Source organism: Haliaeetus albicilla, chromosome 23 (assembly GCF_947461875.1).
Source record: "Haliaeetus albicilla chromosome 23, bHalAlb1.1, whole genome shotgun sequence".
NCBI lineage: Eukaryota > Metazoa > Chordata > Aves > Accipitriformes > Accipitridae > Haliaeetus > Haliaeetus albicilla.
Window position 1 is genome coordinate 10,769,945 of NC_091505.1, and position 22,122 is coordinate 10,792,066.

At 43.3% G+C, this 22,122-nt stretch overlaps 1 long non-coding RNA gene across 1 annotated transcript; it reads left to right on the forward strand.

Moving 5' to 3' along the window:
* Window positions 1-51: 51 nt before the first annotated feature.
* On the forward strand, window positions 52-21,708 carry LOC138690719 (uncharacterized). Its single transcript, XR_011329494.1, has 2 exons — window positions 52-155; window positions 19,064-21,708. It is a non-coding gene; the product is annotated as an uncharacterized lncRNA (long non-coding RNA).
* The last annotated feature ends 414 nt before the right edge of the window (window positions 21,709-22,122 follow it).

Below are 22,122 nucleotides of genomic sequence, written 5' to 3' on the forward strand. Positions count from 1 at the left end.
CCCCCCCCTCACCGGAGTCCGTCCGTTCCCCCACCCCCCCGGTATCCGGCTCCGCTCCCGGCTCGGCTGCGCATCGCGGGAGCGCTCTGCCAGCACCTGCAGCCGCGCCGCGGCCAGGACAGCGCGGGGACTGGGGAGCCGGGGAGTGGAAGCAGGTAACAAGCGGATTTACCTGGGTCCGGAGAATTTTTTTTTGGCCCCGAAGTCCCTAAATCCGTGCCCTCAAAACCGAGAGCGAGTCAAGCGGCTTCTCCGGCACAAGCCAGCCGGCGAGCGCGCACGCACCGCACACACACACACACACACACATACACATACAAACAAACACCCCCCCCACACACACACACGTACACACCCCACACACACGCACCCCACGCGCACGATCTGGCTCTGGGAGCAGGGGGTGCTGCAAAACCCGGACCCGGCATCAGCATCTCTTCACCCCCCCCGTTGCGGCTGCAGCGGCTCCTCTTTCCCAAATTGCCGTGGCGAGCTCTCGTCCGGCGCCGTTGGCGATTTCCACACACGCGTGGAGAAGTTGGAGGCTTTCCGCCGAAGTGGGCTGGCAGGTCACGGCAGCCGTGTGCCTCAGCCCCTACACGCTCTGGAAAGCCGCCCCGAGCGCTGAGCAGCTAAGGCCACAGCTAAGGTGATCATTCACACTGGCTAGACTGGTCCCGCTGCCAAATCGCGATGTTATGGTAGAGCGTTTGGCTGCCTTTAAAAAGGCAAGATGTTGGATGCGCGTTATTGTGACTTCGCCTAAGCGCCGTGCGCTGGGCGCACATCTGTTTGATGGGAAAGGATGGCTGCTCACGATCTCTGTCTCGGAAGGTAAAACTTTGGGTTCACACTGGGCAAACAAAAAAAAGAGACGCTCCACAATGATTTTTTAAAGTGCTAATATGGCAGGGTGCGTTACTACCAGATCCTTATAGGGAACTATTCACACTTCACTTAGTCCTTAGAACGTAGAGGTTTGCTGCCAAAAGAGTGCTGGGCTTGGCAAAAGTGGTACTGTCATCTCGTGTTATTCGTCGGCCATTAAGTATCAGAGCCCACATTTTAGGAGCAGCCAAAATGTATTGTCTGTTCTTATGGGGGGCTTGAGATCCGAAAATGTAGCTTCCTGCAGCTGCCGGCACAGATGCCTTTGTGGTGCTACTGGGCAGGAATAGTGCTGGAGTTTGCATTCGGGACTGGAGTAGCTGCAACTTCCCTATCTAAAATTTGGAGAGGTTGTGGAAAAAGCAAGAGCGTGCCACATTGGAGCATGTTTTTGATGTGGTGCTGCATGAATTTCAACTAGGTTGGGATTCTGAAATGCACTCAGAGCTGCTCCATTTCTAACTCTCTTTATCCAGCTAAACTCTGGAGCAAAAATTGCCAAGATCAGGAAAGATGTGTGTAGCAGATCTGGGGTTTTACAACACTAATACACCAGCAGCCAGATTATTATTCTGCAAAATTTTTTTGCTTGTTTTCTGCTTTAAACGTTAGAGTATGGTGTTTGGGGAGCAAAATTGGACTCGTTACAGAACATAGCAAATCTTATTTTCAGAGCTTTCTAGCACAGTCTAGGGGCATGAGCCTAAAAAGAGAAGGTAAAAGTAGACCCAGCTTGATTTTTTTGTTTTGTTTTTCTGAAGGGAGCATATTCATACACACACCTGCCCACACTGACACACGCACAAAGACACACACACGTTCCTGTAACCTACCTTCAACGCCTCTCACCTGAGCAGCCCCGCACAGCGTTGCCAGCACTCACAGGGCTCGCTCCGACACACAGCAAAAGCTGAAGGCAGAAGTAAGTCCAATGCGTTTTTCTCTCATCTCACAGCACACATTTGTTTCATGTCCGTGAGTTTCAGTGACGTGCAGCTTTCTGGTGAGCAGGCATCATGTCCTGGAATTGGCTCATGGGGCAGCATATACTGTCCCACTTGCCTGTGTTTACTAGTACGGAGGAAATGTGTTTGTGGTAACTGCTGATGCTGCCTTGGAAGGGAAAGTGTACGCACGGCATGCCTCAGCAGTAATTACCAGATTCATGTGGGATGGAAGGAACAGCATGTTAGGGGATTGCAACAGTAATAAGACACAGAGATGATACTGATTCTATTACACTGCAAATGCATGCATATAATAACCACTGTTGTAGGAGGAGGAACAAGGATTTAAAAAAAAATAGCTACAGCTTTTTATTTAGGAACAAAGTCATGATTTCTCAGCATGCCTGAAGTGTTTTATAATCCCTTCAATTAAAAACATGGAGTATAAAAGAACAGCTTTTTTTCCCCACCTGTTTTACTGCCTTTTTATTTGGCATGTTGAATGCGGGAACATTTTCAGGCTGTGACTACCTGGGAGCCTCCAGGAATGGAAGGCCAGGAGGCAGGTTGATACAGCAGCCTGTGAGGGTTTGGGAAAACTCAAGGTTACGCCTGATTTGTAAGCATTGTCAAGGTTTCTTTTTTTCCCAAATACTTTGCTGTATTCCCTCATCCTCCTTTTTGGAGCAAAGTTATGAAGTCTGAGTACACATTCATAAACTTACAGATTCACAGATTATAAGGCTTAATAGAACCATTGTGGCTTTTGGATCTTGCATAACCCAGGCCATCAGCTAAATTGGAATTAATTCCTGTTTAACCTAGATCATACTTCCTAGGAAAAAGAAAAATAAAAACAAAAAACTGAAAAAACCAGTAACATATCCAGGCATATTTTAGCACTTGCCTGTGATGAAAATCTGCCATAATGTTTGGTAAATTGCTCCAATAGCATTCATCTCCCACAAGTAAAAAATTGTGCTTTCTGTACAACTCTGGATCTGGCTACTTTCAGTTTGAAATTTTTATCCTTGTAATGTCCTTGTCTGCTGGCTTAAGAGCCCTTAATTATCCCATACCTGTTTCCTGTGGGGCCACTCCCAGACTTCTGCAGAGCAAGTATGGACTAAACACTTGCCTGATAGCAGCCTTAACCAACTTCAAATAGTCTGTGTTAGTCCTGTGCTGGTACATCCACCAGAGCAGCTCTTGGCTCCTGCATGGTCCTAAAGCCACCACTTTATCTGGCTGCTGGCAGGGAAAAAAAAGCCAGACCACGGCATGAAGCATGAGCACGTAAATTTTGGCACAGATCATTACCCTTCCTGCCTAGTGCACATCATGCTGTTGTCCTTCTGTGAGAGTAAATATCAAGGAGCAGAATAAGACTGGAAATGTGGAGATCATTTTCTTTTTCCACATTCTATCTGCAAATGGATGCTAAACACTACTTATGCATCTTTACCTACCAGTTTATCTGTTTCTGTTTCTCTGTATATAAATGAAGAAGGAGCAAATATATCCACCAAGTCTCATGAAATAAAGAAAAGAATGCAGCAAGAAACTAAGCAAAAATCTCTATGAATTGGATGGAGGGCAGGATTTAAGTTTTACTGATCATTAGAAACTATCAAGGTAGCCTGGGTGCTGGTGGTGTGTGAGGAGGGATTTATTCCTGTATTATAAACAGATGCCAGTATTGATTTTTGTGAACAAAACATGATGACTAATGTGGTAGAACAATAGGAATTTGCAAATTTACGTATGTAGTGATCTCATGTGTTCCTCATCCTGTGATCCTGAACTGCATAATATGAGATGCCTACTCCATGTCAGCTTTTAGGGTTCTGAGATAATCATCTTTACTATTCAACGAGTACTCTATATTCTTGCTTTCCAAGGGGATATTTCTCTGTATGCCTGTGTGTGTGTATGAGTACCTATTTGTAGCTGGAGACATTCTCCCTCTGTCAGTACGTACATTTTTGGAATCTTTCCTGTACTGTAAGTGGGATATTTTTGTGCCTCACTTAAAAGTAATTATTAAGGAAATAAACAGTTTCCAGATTTAGCAGTGAGCAGTGTGCAAAATAATTGTTACTTGTAATGCAAGGTTTTATCTCATCCAGCAGCCCTGGAAAGTATGCTGTAAAGGAGAGGGTGAAAGAGGAGGCTCCAGCTTTCACTTGCTTTCTTTGGGCAAGGGATGGGTGAAGGAGGGTGAGAGCATGAAAGGGAGGAAGGAGCTGGCAGGCTCTGCCCTCCACGGCCCTGGCGTCCATCCCTGCTCACCCACGCTGCCCAGCAGCAGCGAACTGGTGCAGTGCGTGCCCAAGAGAGGCAGAGGAGGGAGAGGTGTGTGGGGAGGTCTCCGTGGAAGGAGAGCCAGTGGATGCACCAGTCTGTGGGCAGAGGGGCAGTCCTGAGTGACGGGGCCTTCTGAGTGTCTGGTGTCTACTGAGTTGCTTTTTGCTGGCAGTCAGGAATTGCCTCTGCTATTACCTGTAATGAATTTCATTGGTTTCCAGATGCATTTTTTAGCTCCATTTCCCCCAACCATTCAAGCATATGAAGAGCCATGGGCTACTTCAGAATATTGTTTACTGACACTTCATGAAACCTCCTCTATAAATAAAAGAATTTAATGAACTATGACTTAAAATCAACATGCTTTGTAATTCTTCCCTCAGTTGCTGCTTCCTGCAAGGACTCAGACCCTGGCCAAGGGTACACATTTTTGAGACCCGTTACCTAATTACAACATAATTTTCTGCAAAGAGACTTCACCACGATGTGTTTCAGTATATCTGGGGTAACCTGTTTTGTAACAGCACAGCATGACTTTACACTGGTTGTGGAAAACGCAGCAGTGAAACCGTCAGTTTCTGATGATTTGTATCATTAATGTGGAATCCTAACTTTCTTAAAAATAAGAAGCATATTTTGTGAGTTATAATACCAGCAATATTGGGTTTCTGTCAGAAAGCATCCTAGGTAGCCTGTGCACTGGGGAGGCTGACAGACTCACCACTATGTAATTAAGACTGCACTTTATTTTAGCTTTAGCCCAATTTTTTTTCTTTCTTGCACAGAAGAACAAATCTCCCCTCCCCTTGTACACACACACCTTTTAGCATAAGATGCAGCAAAATACTGTAAGACAGTTGATATTTATGGATGTGTTCATCCTATTCAGCAAAGTAGTATGTCTGATCCAAAGCCCTTTGGTGTCAGTGGAAGGACTCCTACTGATTTCAATGGGATTTGGATCAGATCTTTGAACAAATGTTTAACTTAAAAGCACGCACTTAGGTCTTATTGAGTGGGTTAAATATTTTTGAAAGTGCTTTGTTTCATCATGTCAATGGGTCTTTTTTCTGATAAGAACACTGAGATGAATCTTCCTGATGATAGATACTCTGTGATGATATTGCTGAGCATCAAGAACAAAACAAAAAAAGTTTTTTTCTATCCTTAAAACAGCAATGGATTTATCGTTCCTTTCATTTTGAATGGGCGAATGTCTACAGTAATATTTACCACTACCATTTATAAGTGAATTTTTCAGATTTCCTCTGTCATAATCTATGTGTTACATACTGTGAATGTTTTTAACTGGAAATGTCCCATCATGCAAGCACAAGTGCACACAAGTGTTTTTAGTAATTCAGAGTCTTGTTGAAATTATCAGGTCTTCTTGCTCTACTGAATGGACATGCCTTAGTAATGGGGCTTATATTTGCATAATGCAGTTGATGTATGGGTATGATGAATGTTCACTGTTGAAAGTCTGGTGGGTTGATGCAAGAGGTTTCTTCCCTTTATTTATTAGTAGCAAAAGAAACATAATGAAATCTCTCCATGTCATTATTTTTATGGCAGTAAAGTTGAAAGAATCCAAATCCCACTGTGCTCATGACATATCTAGCAATATGTGAGGAGCAGGAGCAATGGGTGAAATTCAGTCCTGGGCAGAGAGCCAGCCCGGAGTGATTCATCATGAAAGCCCCCAGTTAAGACCTCAAAACAGGGCGTAAGTGGCACTCCAGTGCCCTATGCCTTGAGCTCGCTTTCTGCAATGGTGTAGGGGGGAAAGATCCTCCAAATGAATTATTCATCATCAATAATGCATTCTATTAGTTTAGCCTCTTTTTCTTGATTCTTTGAATTTATTTAATTGAAATTACTCACCAAATAATTTCTATGAATAATCATGGCCCGAGGATTATTTTTGAGCAGTTCACAGTGAGCATTTCATATTCCACATTCAGAATGAGAGCCGTGTCATTGAGTTGTCATTATGCACAGAGGTCACATATTTCTGGTTTTGCTCCACAAAAAATGAGATGAGTAGAAGAAAAAACCCCAGTATTTTTTCAGACTCTATGTGTCCCCAAAAATTCCTTCCATTAAGTTCATTCCATGAGATGTTTGTGAAGTTGCCAACTGAAGAAAAATTTGGGCAGTCGTTGGCTTTTGTGTTTTCCACCTGGTTTCTAACAGAAATGTAATTGTGCTTTACGTATGGGCACAATATGTGTATATGTCTGGCTCTCAGTCAAGGTCCCCTTCCTTCACAAATATTTTGAACCAGATTTGATGAAAGGCAGTGGCCATTAAGGTTTTTAGTTTTTCCACTTCTTCAGCAGATGTAAGTGACTGAGAATTGCCCCAACCAGAAGAAAGGTTGCAGCCTGGCCTCATTATATTAGGTCTGGCTGAGATGAAGTTAATTTTCACCCTAGCAGCCCTCGTAGTGCTGTGCTCTGTATTGGTAGCTAGAAAGATATTGCTAACATACCAGTGTTTTGGCTGCTGCTGAGCAGTGCTCCCACAGCATCAAGGCTGTCTCTCCAACATTCCCCCCTCACCAGTAGGCTGAGATTGGGCAAGATCTTGGGAGGGGACATAGCCAGGACAGCTGACCCAAGCTGACCAAAGGGAAATTCCATACCATAGGACATCTGCTCAGCAATGAAAGCTAAGGCAAAGGAGGAGGAGTGGGAGCATTTGTTATTACAATGTTTGTCTTCCAGAGGAACTGCTACACCTATTGAAGCCCTACTTCCTGGGAAGTGGCTGGACATCGCCTGCTGATGGGAAGTAGAGAATAAATCTTTTGTTTTCCTTTGCTTCTATGTGCGGCCTTTGCTTTTGCTTTATTAAACTGCCTTTATCTTGACCCTCAAGTTTTTTTCCATCTTATTTCCTCCACCCCCACCCCACCCCCCATCCTGCTGAGGAGGGCAGCAATAGAGCAGCCTGGTGGGCACCTGGTGTTCAGCCAAGGTCAACCCCCCACAGTCATCCACTGTTAGCTATCAGAAATGTCCACATCAGACCTTGGCTCAAAACTGAAAATTTGTGTTTTGGCTGCTCACCCAGCTGCCTGTCAGGAGCAGAGAGGGGCACATATTCGCAAGCATTTGCCTTGTTGTTTGCAGGCTTCTGAGATATCAAGTAATAATGGATTGGAATAGCCCTATGGGTTGAAAAGGTTTTCACTTCAGATCAGACACCATTATTTGCAGAGCTGTTTCAAGATCTTGTTTCTGCATAGGCTCAATGCGGGTACTTCACTGTGTGAAGTTATGCAGTTGCAAAAGAGGTTGCTGGACTGAGATGGTGGCTTTTGGTGTCAAAGGAGAAGCTAATTTATGGCTAGTCACTCAAGACAGTGCAGGCCAAGAAGCCACCTTGAGTTGATAGGAAAGAAGAAATTACACTGAAAAAGCAAGCAGTTTATCCTGAAAAGGGGGTATAATAAGTCAGAACAATAACAACAACAACCAAAAGAACAGTGATGTAGCTTTTAGGAAGAAATAGTTTCTGTTCTGATTTTCCAAGGATAGAAAAGTTAAGTCTCTGAGAATTAAGGACTCCTTTTTTTGACTGAAGAAAAATATTCTCTGCTTTCCTGCAGTGTTTTCCACATCACTTTAGCCAGAAACTTTGCTGTCTCTGAGCAGTAATCATTTACCTGAAAAATACCCTATAATATTTCTCTTTGTGGAGGCTGGTCGGTTACAAATAATGACTTTGAAGCGTGATGTATAACTCAAAGTGTCATGAAAAGAAATTGATGAGACAATTAGAACTTATGAGAATGGTGGTTGCATTAATATGTTGGGGAGAATCACTTAGAATAAAGAATTCCAAACTCCAGGGAAACCTTAAAATTTATTTGGCATCTGAAGTAGCTCCCTGAGTTGTTATTGCACAAAGCACAATACAAACATACATAAAATCCTGACCCAGACTTCAGCCGCTGACAAATGTCCCTTTGACTTCATGGGGCCGGGATTTCAGCTGACTTCTACTCTGGGGAGTTACACACAAACACACACAAATCTTGAGTACCTAATATGACATTTTATGGTGACATTTAGGTGCTCAGGTAGAAAACAGGCATACTCAGAATCTCGTCCCCTGTTGACAGTGATCAAATTCTGATGGTGCTTAAAATTGCTTGGTATCTCAATTTTTAATATTACAGTTTGCCCGGGCTTGAAGTTGTTTTCCTGGGCATCCTTAGAGCCACCTCTGTGTTGATTGACTTATTTCAAAGCAAAGCAGGGATGTGCCAAACATGGCACATTAACTGAAAGGACAACAGGAAGGGAAAAAGTTACAATAATACTTCTGCTTTATATTGTAGTCATCGTGGTCCAGGATACTAAAGGTATTTAGTCATCTCCCTTCTAGCCTAAATTCCAGGGGATGCCAAGGAACACCTGAATCAGCTGAATAGTCAGTGGATAGTGTGTGTCCTAACTGCCGCACATGGGAGATCTTGTTCCTTGTGTGGTGTCTTTCTAGTCCATTAGATTCCACGTGGTGTGGAACAGCTTTGGCAAGAGGGAGTGAGCATTTGGCCTCAATCTAAAGTGTGTGTATGCATTCCGTAACACTTGTGGCATTTATTTCCATTACAAAGCATATAATTTATGAGTAACTGCCCATCCTTTATATGGCATCTTTTTTTACCATCAATCTGTCTTCTTCCTGTAAAGCAATAAAATCCTTTGCACAGCAGGAGATTTTAATATCCACTTCATGACTGAGCAGCAACTGAAGCTGGTAAGAGAAGAGGACAGCTCAGTCAGCTTTGGTAATCAACTCTGGCTTGGAATCTTGAAAACTGCGGGCACAACCAGTATTTGTGCGCATATTTGCTCCAGAGTATTTTTGCTTTGCAGCCACTACACTGGTTAGCATTTGAGCTTTATAACTAGAAATCTTGTTGCTTTTGCAGAGAGAGGTGTTTGGCTTTGTTATTTCAAGCTGGTGATACTGATGTACTTGGAATTACATAGGGATGAGATCATTCCTTTATTGCTATTTGGCTATGAACTGGATAGCGGTCCTGATCATCTCAAGTATAAGCATTGAATTACTTTCTTTTTTTAGAGCTGTTGTGGCTTTCTGAAGCCTCTCTTTCCTTATGACAACTGCTTGTTTATTTTTTATTTTTTATTTTTTTTATTAATACAAATATCTTTTCGTTTGGCAGAATACTTTAACATCAACAGCTAATGGGTCTCATTTTGCAAATCACAGATTATGCTGTATCTGTAGTGGAATTGGGCTTAAAGGCAGATGCATTGCACCTACAAATTTCTCACCCCCAAAACTTTTTCAGTTGTTATCTTTTTACCCTTTTTGTCATTAACTTTTGTACTCAGTATTATTAGCATTTTGATACTGCAGGAACATCTGATAACAAGTCATGGACCAAGCCCTCATTGTTGTATTGTTAGCTATTGTTTTGCTTATCTCTTTCTTTCTTCTGTAGAGTGCAAGTATACCTGTACGAAAATGTTCGTATCATTTTTGCTCCATACCTTATAAGCTTTTGTAATATGAAGGTTTAGATCTAGAATTATAATTGTGCGGGGTACTGTATGTACAAGCAGAATGATAGCACTTGCCAGGTAGTTTACAATGATGTACTGAGAATTTCACTATTTTTTAAACTGAATGTGGAGGTGAAAGATACACCTGTCTCTGAAAGATAGGTGCAATTAGATTGACAACTTGTATGGCAGGCTTCTCGCTGGTGTCATTTAAAATAGCTGAAATACAGTATTGCTACTCCCTCCCTCCCTCCATCCCCTGAAATGAGGCTTATACTGGAAATGCTGACAAGACCCTTATCTTTTGAGATGACACCATGCACAGCTTTAAATACTGGTTATAAATGTTAATGTGTTATCTGAAAGATGTTTTTTCCATATGTAGGCAGCTCAGGATAGAGTCTCAGTAATAAATTTAACGAGTTCATGGGGAAGACACAGTATGCTTATGTGAGTATTATAATGATTGGCATTTCTGCAAACAGCATATGATAAGTGGTGCAATTTTATTTTCAAAGTTTAATCAATAGAGAGCTCTTTGATATTGCCGCGTACTTTGCAAATAGATGCTTCCTTGGAATGACAGCAAAACAACTTCTCTATCATTGTGTGTTTATGCTTAGGGTTTAATCAATCTGCTTTAGTGATTGTCATAAATTTTGATGTTCCAAAAAATAAGTAGAAGCTATAAAATGATTACGCTTCAGGATGGCATCCTGCTGCTGCTAGCCTGGGTCATCTGGCTTTACAAAGGGTTAAGAGCGTGCAAAGTCCATTACTGTGCTGAGTACAAGAGCATGGGCTATGTACCAGCTTATTCCCATGTAGTGTAAACCCATGCCAACTGTTGCATAGGAAATTGAGGTGGGTCTTTGAGGGCTTAAGAAGGGCTTTATCAGTCTTGTGTTAGCTTTTGGGAGTGAATTTCCTCTCGAAGAGGAGTCAGAAATTACCTTCACCCCCACTACTGGGAGGCCACAGCATTACACTGCAGCCCCCCCCCCCCCCCCAGTAATTTTGATCCCCATGGGTCAGAAGTGGTTGAAGCTCCTTCAGTGTGAGCATAAGCATCCATCTCGTCCAAAACGCCTGGGATGGTTCCTTCAGCAGGCCCCAGCGCCAGTACTGGTGCTCTTCAGGGAGGCTGAGAGGAGCAGAGCATCCCTCGCCCTTCGCCGGGGTGTTTCAAGCCACCAGAGAGGACTTTGGGGAGGTGCCCGCTGCTCTGGGCGAGCTGGGCTCTTGCTGAGCAGACTCCGATTGCCCGTGTCTCTTTTGTTCTTGAAAACAACAGTAGCAGTTGAAAGCTGAACTTTGAAAGATCGTTTCACAAACATCTGAAGGCTGGCCCTGTCCACAAAGAGCTGTGGTGCCAGCCCACCTTGTCCTCCACGTAGCAGCAGCCTGCACAAATTCATGCTGGCCTCACAAAACCGGTCCCAGGGAAGCCTGCTTGGAGCAGACGGTGTTAACGATTTATTGGATGTGGCAGAGTAAGGACACACAGTATGAACTTGGAGATAACCTTTGGCAGGGAACTCTCTCTGTCTCTCTCATTCTTTCTGATAAAACTGTAGTAACTGATAGGCATTTGGGAAACAAGGAAGCTGGAGCATTTCAGGTGACTTGACCTGAATTTAACGGGCTGCCACTAGCAGTGATGCAAAACCTCCAGAGATGTCAGTAGGAGATCTGTGCCTGGCACCACTGCAGGGTATGACCCGGTCGGTGTTGGGCTGGATCCTGATCGCAGCACACGAATTCCTCTAGAGGCATGAGGGGTTACGGCAGGCTGACATCAGCGTAAAAGCAGGGTTTATGTGTGCTGCGCATACTAGATGAGTTGTTATAGACACCCATGAAAAAAATGGTCCTTGAAAATGTATTTATTTTTAACACTTTTTACTTGCAGCAAGAAGATGCTGCTTCAACAGCGAGATACTGCAGCTTCAGCTGTAGTTCTGCTTATTTTCATACAGACAAAAGATTCCAGAGAATGACCTAAAGAGAGCAAAGTTTTTTTTCTCCTTTTTCTATGATTTTATTATGTGATATATGTGTGTGGGGGAGCTCTGTATGTGTAAATATGTATGTGTACGTATGTACATCTGTTTGTTTAAATAACATGTGTTTTCCTTTGCTGCCCCTAGCCAACATCAATTTCTGTGCTGCCTTTGTAAATAAGCTGTAATGGCTGATTCTTTTGCATTCTTTGTGCTATCTTTGCTTATGCTGAATAGCAGCCGACACTTTAATTGGGATGACTGAGCTGAGTGCATTTGCCTTTGGAATTGGACACTTTTCAGTGTGAAGAGAGGGTACCACAGACTGACTCTTCTGTCTCTATCCTCAATCGAAACTCCATTAAATCAGACCTATAGTTTGTAGCAAGCGATACTCTCCATTGCATTGAAATGCATGGGAAAGGCTGGAGACTCACAGTTTTTAAGGTTAATTAGATCCTGAAAAGGAGAATTAACTGAAGTTGTTTTCCCTATCTTTTATCCTATTTTTAAGAGCCTTTTTAATTACTTTCATCTCTGTTGGTGCATTCATATACACTTTTCCTTTTATGGGAAAAATACCATGTACTTTTGAGTTTATTAAAAACCTTTTTGATAGACAGATTTTACCAATTCTTATTTTAAACAAAAATGAACTGAACACAGTGCTGGTACATTGTGTTAAAATTTATGCATCAGATCTTCCTCTATATTAATATGAGCCATGCGGTTAATCTTTATTTATGTTTAACTGAGTGCTAACATTATTCACTGCTTAGGCACTAAATGAGAATTTGGTTTTCAGTTGGCTTCATTGTGTTTAGAAAATGAAGGAAGGAATAGTTCAGGGCATGACCATTCAAAAATTCTTTGGTGGGGGTGGCAGTTTCAGCAACCAAGGTTTTTTTCAGGCTTCCATTATGTACCTGCTGTGGACCCTACTGTTGATTCAGAAAGGTAAATCATCTTCTTTTCAACTGTGTTTGGAAGGTTGCCTTTGACTGCATGAAAACATGGTTCCTGTATCAATATAGAAACAATAGTTAAGTGACCTGCCTATGTGCCAGTAGAAAAATCACTTCTATGCCCCCCAAGAGGGCTCTCAAAGCCTGTCTAACACTGCCAGCAGAGCCAGTCCCCTTGTAGGAGACCATGCAAGGTTTGAGGCAGTACAAAACTGTTGACTGGAGTCAGTCTTGTAACTTCTTTCGCATATATCCCCAAACTTCTTTCATCTTTGCGTGGCTGAAAATAGAGCTATTTTTCATGTTTATCCTTCTTATGTCAATACACAGGAAGAATGGAATGGAATGTGGGAGGGAGACATCATCTTGTTCTTTTACTCAATTTTAGTTGAGTTGATTTTGCACGGGGAAAGTTGTATTTGTACTCCTCCTCCCCGTTCCAGGTTTCCTTCTGTTACATTCACTTCCAGCCCTTTCCCCCACAGCACTTTGAAGAGTACGGTGTACTCAGTTCTCTAAACTCTTAGCAATAATCCAGGCATGACATGGCTTGAGCAAGTTCAAGAAAGGCACTGTAATTTCAGCAATCATATAGCTAATCCTTCATTATCCTAATGAAGTTCCTTGCTCCATGTTAGATTAAAGCAGTTGTCTGTGGCTTCTTTACTGTTCTATACAACACACTGCAGTCATGAAAGAGTAGTGTTCTCGATGTATTACAGGGTTTTCTTCTTGATCCTTTTTTTCTGTTCCTATGATCTCTTTCTTCTCATCTCAGCTCTAGGTTTTAGATCTGTTGTATTGAATGTAAAATGCCTGGCAAGAGCAGGACTGAACAGAGGCTGACAAGATAGGCTTCCAATCAATCATGTTACAAAAAAAAAAAAAAAAGTAGTCAAACTGGAAGAGGCACAGAGGAGGGACTGCTGTGGGAATGCAAAAGAAAAATGGGGTGAACTCCATTTTAAGAGCCCAGTTTGGAGATCCCAGGGTTATCAGAAATAGTCAAATGCTGGAACTGGAAGCCATGTCAGTGTAAAACAGTGCTGAAACTAATTGTCCTGGTGTGATGCTGAGGTGAGCTGATACGTCCGTGGTGTTTATGAGCTAACACATGCTGCACTTTGCTTTGTTTCTTGGCATAGACTGAGGATCTCTACAGCATACAACAGAAGGGCAGTCACAGGATTGTTCTCTCTCTTGTATATATTGGGCTGTTGAAAACCAGGAGATACCAATGCTTCTTTTGTTGTACTCCTCTGGCCCTAGTGGCAGCGTGACCCAGTCTTCTGCCATTACTAAGCCGCATGTATTCTCCTGTTAAGGACCCGCGAAGCCACAATGTGGTTATTCCCAACTGGGCAAAGGCAAGCAAGCGGAAGCTAATGTAAGAACACACGTCCCTGCATTTTTGTTGATGTTCTAGTGCTCTATTGACATGATCACCCATAGATTTCAGAGCTAATGACCTACTTGAGATGCTGAATGAATACAGACATACAGTCAATCAGGCTTAGCTTCAGAAATTATCTTGACCACTACTAGAGCTGTGAGTTTCACTTTTCCATTCTAGCCTATGTTTTGCAAGCACAGATTTGGTGTGCCAAAGAGGCAGATTGAAAGGCTCATCTGAGCACATGAGACTTCAGTCCCCTATACTGTGTGGTGATCAGCTTTGCTTTGGATATTTAGAGTCAAATGCCAAGTAGCTACAAAGAACTTGCAAACAGGGTCAATAGGTGGTTCTGCTGCAGTGTTTCCTTCACACTTGGGCATTTCTCATCTGATGTCACCGAAGAGTTCTTCAACACAGCCTCACTTGACACATCCTCAGGCATCCAGGAACATCTGGAAAGTTACTGATTTCAGGCAACTTACAGCACACTATCAAATCTTGGCATTCTTGTTTGCATAGCTTTGGGGTTCTGCCACGTCAAAGCAAACAGGCATCTGTTGACACAGACCGATACACACAGATTAAATGGAGGTGCAAAGCAGTGTGGTAGGTGTGTTCACAATTAACTAGTGGCTTTTAATGGAAACTGAGTCATGGATTCCCCCTGTGGCTTTGGAACTGCCAACAAAACAAAGTGCTGGGCTTATTTGACATTTAATGCAGTGCTATAGTTGGTATCAGTGCAGTGCCTAGGAACCTTGACTATGGCTGAGATGCCCCTTGCTCTAGACATGGGAAAACACAGAATAAGATGGCCGTTGCCTCAAGTGTAACTATTGAGTGAGACTATTGAGAGATTCGTTGTTGTCATCAATATCAGAACAGCCTGCAAAAAGCACAAAACCAATCTCCTTTGAAATATATACTTGGTTTTGGTGATGTTGGAAAACAAGTTGTTCAGATTCCATACAGGGCAGTGTTTGATAATTTGTCACTTTTATAGAGAAAAAATCAAGATGGTTTATGTAATTGCTCAGTGTCAGAAGAAAGCTATTTTAACAGAGCTTAGGACATTACAGATCTAAAGCCATCCTTTTCTGGCCTCTCCTGAAAGTAGTATGTTACCTTGCTAACAGGCAAAATGCCATCCAAGCAGATGAGTTGAGGTAGGCAGCCAAAATACCATGGCTAGGTTCATCAAGCTTGTTTGTTGAGGTCAAAGCTCCTGGAAGGCAGAGTAACAGAGGTGCTGTGTCCTGAGCTTCTGAGGCTGCCACTTGCTAATTGGATAGACTGTCTCTGCCTTAGTGCTGATCAGAGTTAATGCCTGAGATCAAAAGTTAGCTCAATGAAGATAAATTTGCAGCATGAGAGAATTCATCATATAATTAAGTTACTGAAATACGGAATAAGCAAAGCATTGATATCATGTAGGTGTGCGTAAGAGTGTAGCGAGGCAAGGTCCTGAGGCACTCACCAAACAGTTTGCCATACAGTTTAAAGCAAATTAAGGGTCCTAATTTCTGTTTGAAGTTATAGGCTATAAAGAGCAGAGGAGGGAAGACTCCTGCAGCTAAATTGCATTCTTGCTAGCAATTCCCAATATCTTAAAATTCCTCCCTCAATTTCTCTAGAAGTGGTCCCACGTCCCTAGAACATACCACAGGACTTTCTGATTGCTGCGTGATCTTTTCAGAGATCCTGAGGAAATTAGCACATCACCTTAAGAGCATGTAAAGACTGTTCCTATCCTGAGGCAAAAATGGCTCTGCCTGCCATCTTCTGTGATATAGAGGACTCTGACTGTAACAAAAATATCCTAGTTTTGGCTGGGATAGAGTTAATTTTCTTCCTAGTAGCTGGTATAGTGTTATGTTTTGGATCTAGTATGAGAAGAATGTTGATAACACACTGATGTTTTCACTTGTTGCTAAGCAGTGTTTATACTAAGCCAAGGATTTTTCAGCTTCTCATGCCCAGCCAGCAAGAAGGCTGGAGGGGCACAAGAAGTTGGGAGGGGACACAGCCAGGACAGCTGACCCAACCCAAAGTGGCCAAAGAGATATTCCATACTATGTGATGTCATGCCTAGTATGTAAACTGGGGGGAGTTGGCTGGGAGAGGCAGATTGCTGCTCAGGAACTGACTGGGCATTGGTCAGCAAGTGGTAAGCAATTGCATTGTGCATCACTTGATTTATATATTCTAATTCTTTTATTATTATTATTATTATTATTATTGTTATTATTATTATTTTCTTCCTTTCTGTCCTATTAAACTGTCTTTATCTCAACCCCCAAGTTTTACTTTTTTTTTTTTTCGATTCTCTTCCCCATCCCATTGGAGGTGTGGGAGGGGAAGTGAGCGAGTGGCTGCGTGGTGCTTAGTTGCTGGCTGGGGTTAAACCACAACACAAAATCAGAGACATTCCTGCCACAGAGGTAGGAATGGGGAAGCACAGTTTTGGGTATGATACTACTCTTCTCCATTAAGCTTCAGCCTTGTCTTTCATCACCAGTGAAAATGTACTGTCTTACAGCTGAGTACTGCTTATCTCTATCCTGAAGGCCTCCTTCACTCAATAAGGGTGAGAACTTATGCATCATGTAAGCTACTGAAACACCTATGTTAAGGTAATTTTTCCTTTTTACGGTAGTCAGCAAAGTTCTTCCAATCCCTTTCTATTCAGACACTGGGATATATGTGTATTGGGTTTGCATGGCAAGGCTTTGGTAGCAGGGGGGCTACAGGGGTGGCTTCTGTGAGAAGGTGCTAGAAGCTTCCTCTGTGTCCAACAGAGCCAATGCCAGCCGGCTCCAAGACAGACCCACCACTGGCCAAGGCCAAGCCCATCAGCGATAGTGGTAACACCTCTGGGATAACAGATTTAAGAAGGGAAAAAAAGTTGCAGCTGGCACAGAAATGGCAGCTGGAGAGTGGAGTGAAAAGATGTGAGAGAACAACCCTGCAGACCCCGAGGTCAGTGAAGAAGGAGGGGGAGGAGATGCTCCAGGCGTCGGAGCAGAGATTCCCCTGCAGCCCGTGGGGAAGACCATGGTGAGGCAGGCTGTCCCCCTGCAGCCCAGGGAGGTCCATGGGGGAGCAGATCTCCACCTGCAGCCTGGGGAGGACCCCACGCCGGAGCAGGGGGATGCCTGAAGGAGGCAGTGACACCATGGAGAGCCCACACTGGAGAAGGCTCCTGGCAGGACCTGTGACCCCATGGGGGACCCACGCTGGAGCAGTCTGTGCCTGAAGGACTGCAGCCCATGGAAGGGCCCACGTTGGAGCAGTTCATGGCGGACTGTCTCCCATGGGAGGGACCCCACGCTGGAGCAGGGGAAGAGTGAGGAGTCCTCCTCCTGAGGAGGAAGGAGCAGCAGAGATAACGTGTGATGAACTGACCGTAAACCCCATTCCCCATCCCCCTGCGCCACTGGGGGGGGGTGGTAGAGAATCCGGGAGTGAAGTTGTGCCTGGGAAGAAGGGAGGGGTGGAGGGAAGGTGTTCTGAGATTTGGGTTTATTTCTTGTTACCCTACTCTGGTTGATTTGTAATAAATTGAGTTAATTTTCCCCAAGTTGAGTCTGTTTTGCTCATGACAGTAATTGGTGAGTGATCTCTCCTGTCCTTATCTCAACCCATGAGCCCTTTGTTATATTTTCTCTCCCCTGTCCAGCTGAGGAGGGGAGTGATAGAACGGCTTTGGTGGGCACCTGGCATCCAGCCTGGGTCAGCCCACCACAATATGTCAGGTGAAAGCTTTGGAAATAGAGTGTAATCTAACCTGGAAACATGGGGGAGCTTTATTTAAAGCAGGTGTATGCACACACACTTCCTACGCATACAACCTCCTTTTTGCCCATATGAAAAGAAATGCTTTCCCAGAATTTGCAGCCGATGCATCCTGTTTGTATGCATTACACATTCAGGACACCAAACTGTGATCAGCAGGATAAGGCCAGAGAGGCCAGAAACTTGCTTTCTGCTGCAGAACACCCTGGCAGGATGTAAGACAACAAAGAAACCCTCTTGGAGACTGCTGAGGAGGTCTATGCTATACAGGTAGCACACACCACCCTCTGAAAGACAGCAGAATGCTTATGCAGAGGATGAGAGCCACCTTTTAAGGTAGATAGAGCCAAACTAGGATCTACCAGGAGCATTTCGTGGCACGTGTCTATGTGTTCTGATGCTTCATTAGCAGTACTCGATGTAGCTTCAGTGCTGACCCTTGATGGCCTGTAAGCATGAGGCTTCTTCCACTTTTTTGCATCATCTGCTTCTTCCTGATCAGGTAGCCTGGAGCAGAGACCCACCACAATGTCACCCACCATGGGCTGCCTTCTAATCCCGACCCATAAACTGTCAGCTGGCTCGTCATCTGTCCCAAGGCACAGCTCCGTGCACCCCAGTTGCCCTCTCACATGAAGGGCAGCTCTCCTTCCTTGCTGTCCTGACCTCTCCTTCTCGAAGAGCTGGATCCATCCGTGGCAGCCCTCCATGGCATCCGACCGTCCCCTGCCGCAGAACTAGGGCACCACGTTGCTGTCATCCTAGCGAGATCCCAGCCCAGCCCAGGACCTCCGATACCTCCTGTTTGTCCCCATGCTGCGTGCTGTAGCGTACGGGCACTTACTGGGGACCATTATGAACCAGCACTAAGGCGTTGCACCCTGCCCAGAGACCCCTGCCCCAGCGGCAGAGCTGGTGCAACGCAGGCTTACCAGCCCCATGAGGACTTCTTCACTTTCCAGTCCTAATGAACCATTCGATGTCGCAGAGCAGATATCTCAGAGACACCTGCCCCAGCACCTCGGTTCCAATGTGCTGCGCTTGGAGGGCAACGCGAGCCGAGCTGCGTTTTGGTGTTGTGTTTCACAGGTGTACCACATGCATGGAATTTAGCAAAACCATGACCTGAGCCCTTCGCATAGCACTCATTAGCAGTGGGCTCAGCCTTCGGCGCTGCGTGGTGCATACTAACGACTTGTTTTCATCGTTCCAGGGCATGGGAACTGCCTCTGCACACGCCGGCATCCTCAGCCATTCCTCGTGTGGCATTTGGAGTCTGCACTGCAGCAGCTTTGCCTGGCACGGCGGCTGCCAGCGCTCCGGGCTCTGGGGAAGCCCTCAAGGGACCTGCAGAGGTTTTGGGAGGTTACAGGTGATCGCATTTACAAGGGTAAAAAAAAGGAAACTATCAATTGTTCAGAAGGCTCTGTACAGGATTGGTGATAAGTAAGATTTTTGCGTATTTTTTTTCTTAGTGTGCGGACACCTTTTGCCTTGAGGTGAGACAGGCTGCCCACTATGCTGGCAATATGATGCTTTGGAGCTGGCAGCCTTTCTTTTTCACAGCCCGATGCTAAATGCAGGGCAAACAGGCGGAGGGAGGGGAATCTGAAAAGGGAGAAAGTTGTGCCATTCTGTTTTCCTTTTGCCATTTTCTGCCTGCTCTTTTCCTCAGGTCTTTTGCCCTGGTACAAATGCAGGTAGAACCCTCCGAATCTCAACTAGCAACATCAAGAAAGCTGTGGGCTCAGTCAGTACGTATCAACTCCAATTTCTCTTTTATCTATCCATGTAATCCAGACAAGTCTTGCATGTCTTCTGCACCATTCTTTGGGTCAAGAATACACCGGTTAATAGCCAATTATTTCCTACCCTAAGGAAGTTTTGGGAAAGAAGTTCCTGGGAAGAGTCAACTTGTTTCATGAAATGGACTAATAATCGGTAGGTGAGATGTTCCCTTTTGCTCTCCTTCTTAATACCGTCCCATCCCAGCCCAAGGCTGAATTTATTGCCATAATAGGTATGGTTCAGATAGAGCATATCCCCGAGTTTGGGATTTTTTTTCTCTTCACAAAAAGTGAGGGTTTAGCCAGGGCATCATGGCAAAATTCCAGTTAGGTAATTAAATTCTGCTTACTGAAAATTCCCCTTTTAAAAATCTGTTCCAGAATACAGTCTGCTTTTCCTGTGAGCACTTTAAAAGGACTGATTCATTTTAACTTCACAGCTATCCAAATTCTGAAGCCTGCTGAAATTATCCTTGAATGCCTGAACCAGAATGTGCAGTTCCACCTGAGGTATCTAAAGGTATATTTTTGCATGCTTAATTGTTGTTGTCTGTATTCTTATTTAGATACAATTCACATATACTCAACCTGTACCAAATAGGTCAGATTCTGCTGACTAGCAGAAGTAAACAAAATTATTTGCACCGGAAAAGCAAGCACTATTTAAAACTATTTTTATTAACATGTAGAGTAGGCCATGAATAAATTTGATTTGTGCTTTGAGGCCCATTTTGCATGTGCAAAAATACAATCGTGGAAAAAAAAAAGCTGAAAGATAATCTAAGGTGTGCAGTCTGGAAAAGCAATCCAGAACAGATGATCCACAGTATAAATTACCGCAGTTTATTTTTTTTAATTTACTTGTGCTACTTTAATTTATTATTGTTTATTCATTTGATAGATGGCATTTAATTTCAGTATGAGAGCTTCAGGATGAGCTTTTGATGCTAATGGTTGGCATTTGTTCCTGGGCAGAAAGCCAATGTGCCACAGCCATGGTCCACTTATGCCCTCCAAGCTGTATTTAAGTGGCCTTCTGCTGCCCTTGGGGTATGTTTTACACAGGAAGCTTAAAGCTGAATGCAGGCCTGCAGCTCACTCGCTAGAGCAGGGGGAAGATGGCTTTCCCTCACTTCTGTTCTCTTCAGCAAGAAAATCAAATAATTGGATTACTGGCCCTTCGATTGTGCTCAGCACAAATGGTTCAAAATCCCATTGTATTGGACCTCTGAGATGAAATGTAAATTGATAAAGAAAGCGAATGTATTGAATTGGTCTAATATGTCAATAGTATGTTATGACCTGATTAAGTGGAATGGCTATGACTGGTCTTCTAAACAGCTAAATATACATAAGACATCTGCTGCTAGACTGGCCACCACTTGAAAAAACAACAATAAACCAAAAAAAGCCCACCCACAGGAGCCTACTAGAGGCATAAATTAATGCAGTTTTTCCTTCCTTGCATATTTCTATCTCTGGAATAGAAAATCAAAGCAAACTGATCAATCCATTGCAGGGTTAAAATTAAAATTACCCAAGGAACTATGCAGCACATGAAATATTGCGGCTGATAGAGTAGAACCTGACTACTTTGTCCTACTTACACCTTTATATGCATTGACTGAACTTTGAGTTTCCTGCTCTCTGTTGGGTTTTTTTTTTTACTTGCACATATGTTTTATGCATTTATTTAGGGCTAAATTCTATTTGTTACATTGTGTTGTTAAGACATAATATCAGCTGAGACTGGATAAGCATCCTAACAGATTTTAGGCTACTTTATTATTGTCATTATTCTGCATATTCACACATGCATATCATGATCCAAAATACTTTGAGCCAAATCATTCAATTGTGCAAAATAAATAGGTCCACGTGAAAGTGTAGCTGAGGTAAATCTCTGTACTTTACACAGTGGAGAAAACTTCTTTAACAGCCAAGGTTTTGATACTTACATTTTATGTTCGACTGGTTTCTCTACATGTTTCTTGTTAAAATCGTTGTCTTACTGTCTTTTTGTATTTATGTATCTACAGAGCAATAAATAGCTATTGAAATGAGGCTGTCATCATGACTCTGTGTGCATTTATTTCACTCCATGATTTTGATGAATACAGTCTGTATAGGGAGCAGAGGGCTGTAACCTTAGATGATAGAAGGTGGTAGCTCCTGTGTTCAAGTGAATTTTTTGCTGGCCAAATATCTGAGTAGAAATTCTAATGACTTGGGTTTAGAATAGAGCCTCCAAAACTGACTAATGAAATACACATTAAATTAGAAGCTGAGATATATTTTTGTAGCTTGTTGAGATTCTAGCACATATTTGTATTAATAAGATAATAAATGCATAAAGGATGCTACACTTACCCACCTGCACATTTTCGAGTTAAAAAAAAGATTGATAGACAACGCATTCCATTAGTTCTCTCTTTTACAACTAATAAACTTCCAGTTCATTAAGTTATTACATGCCATTCCTCAT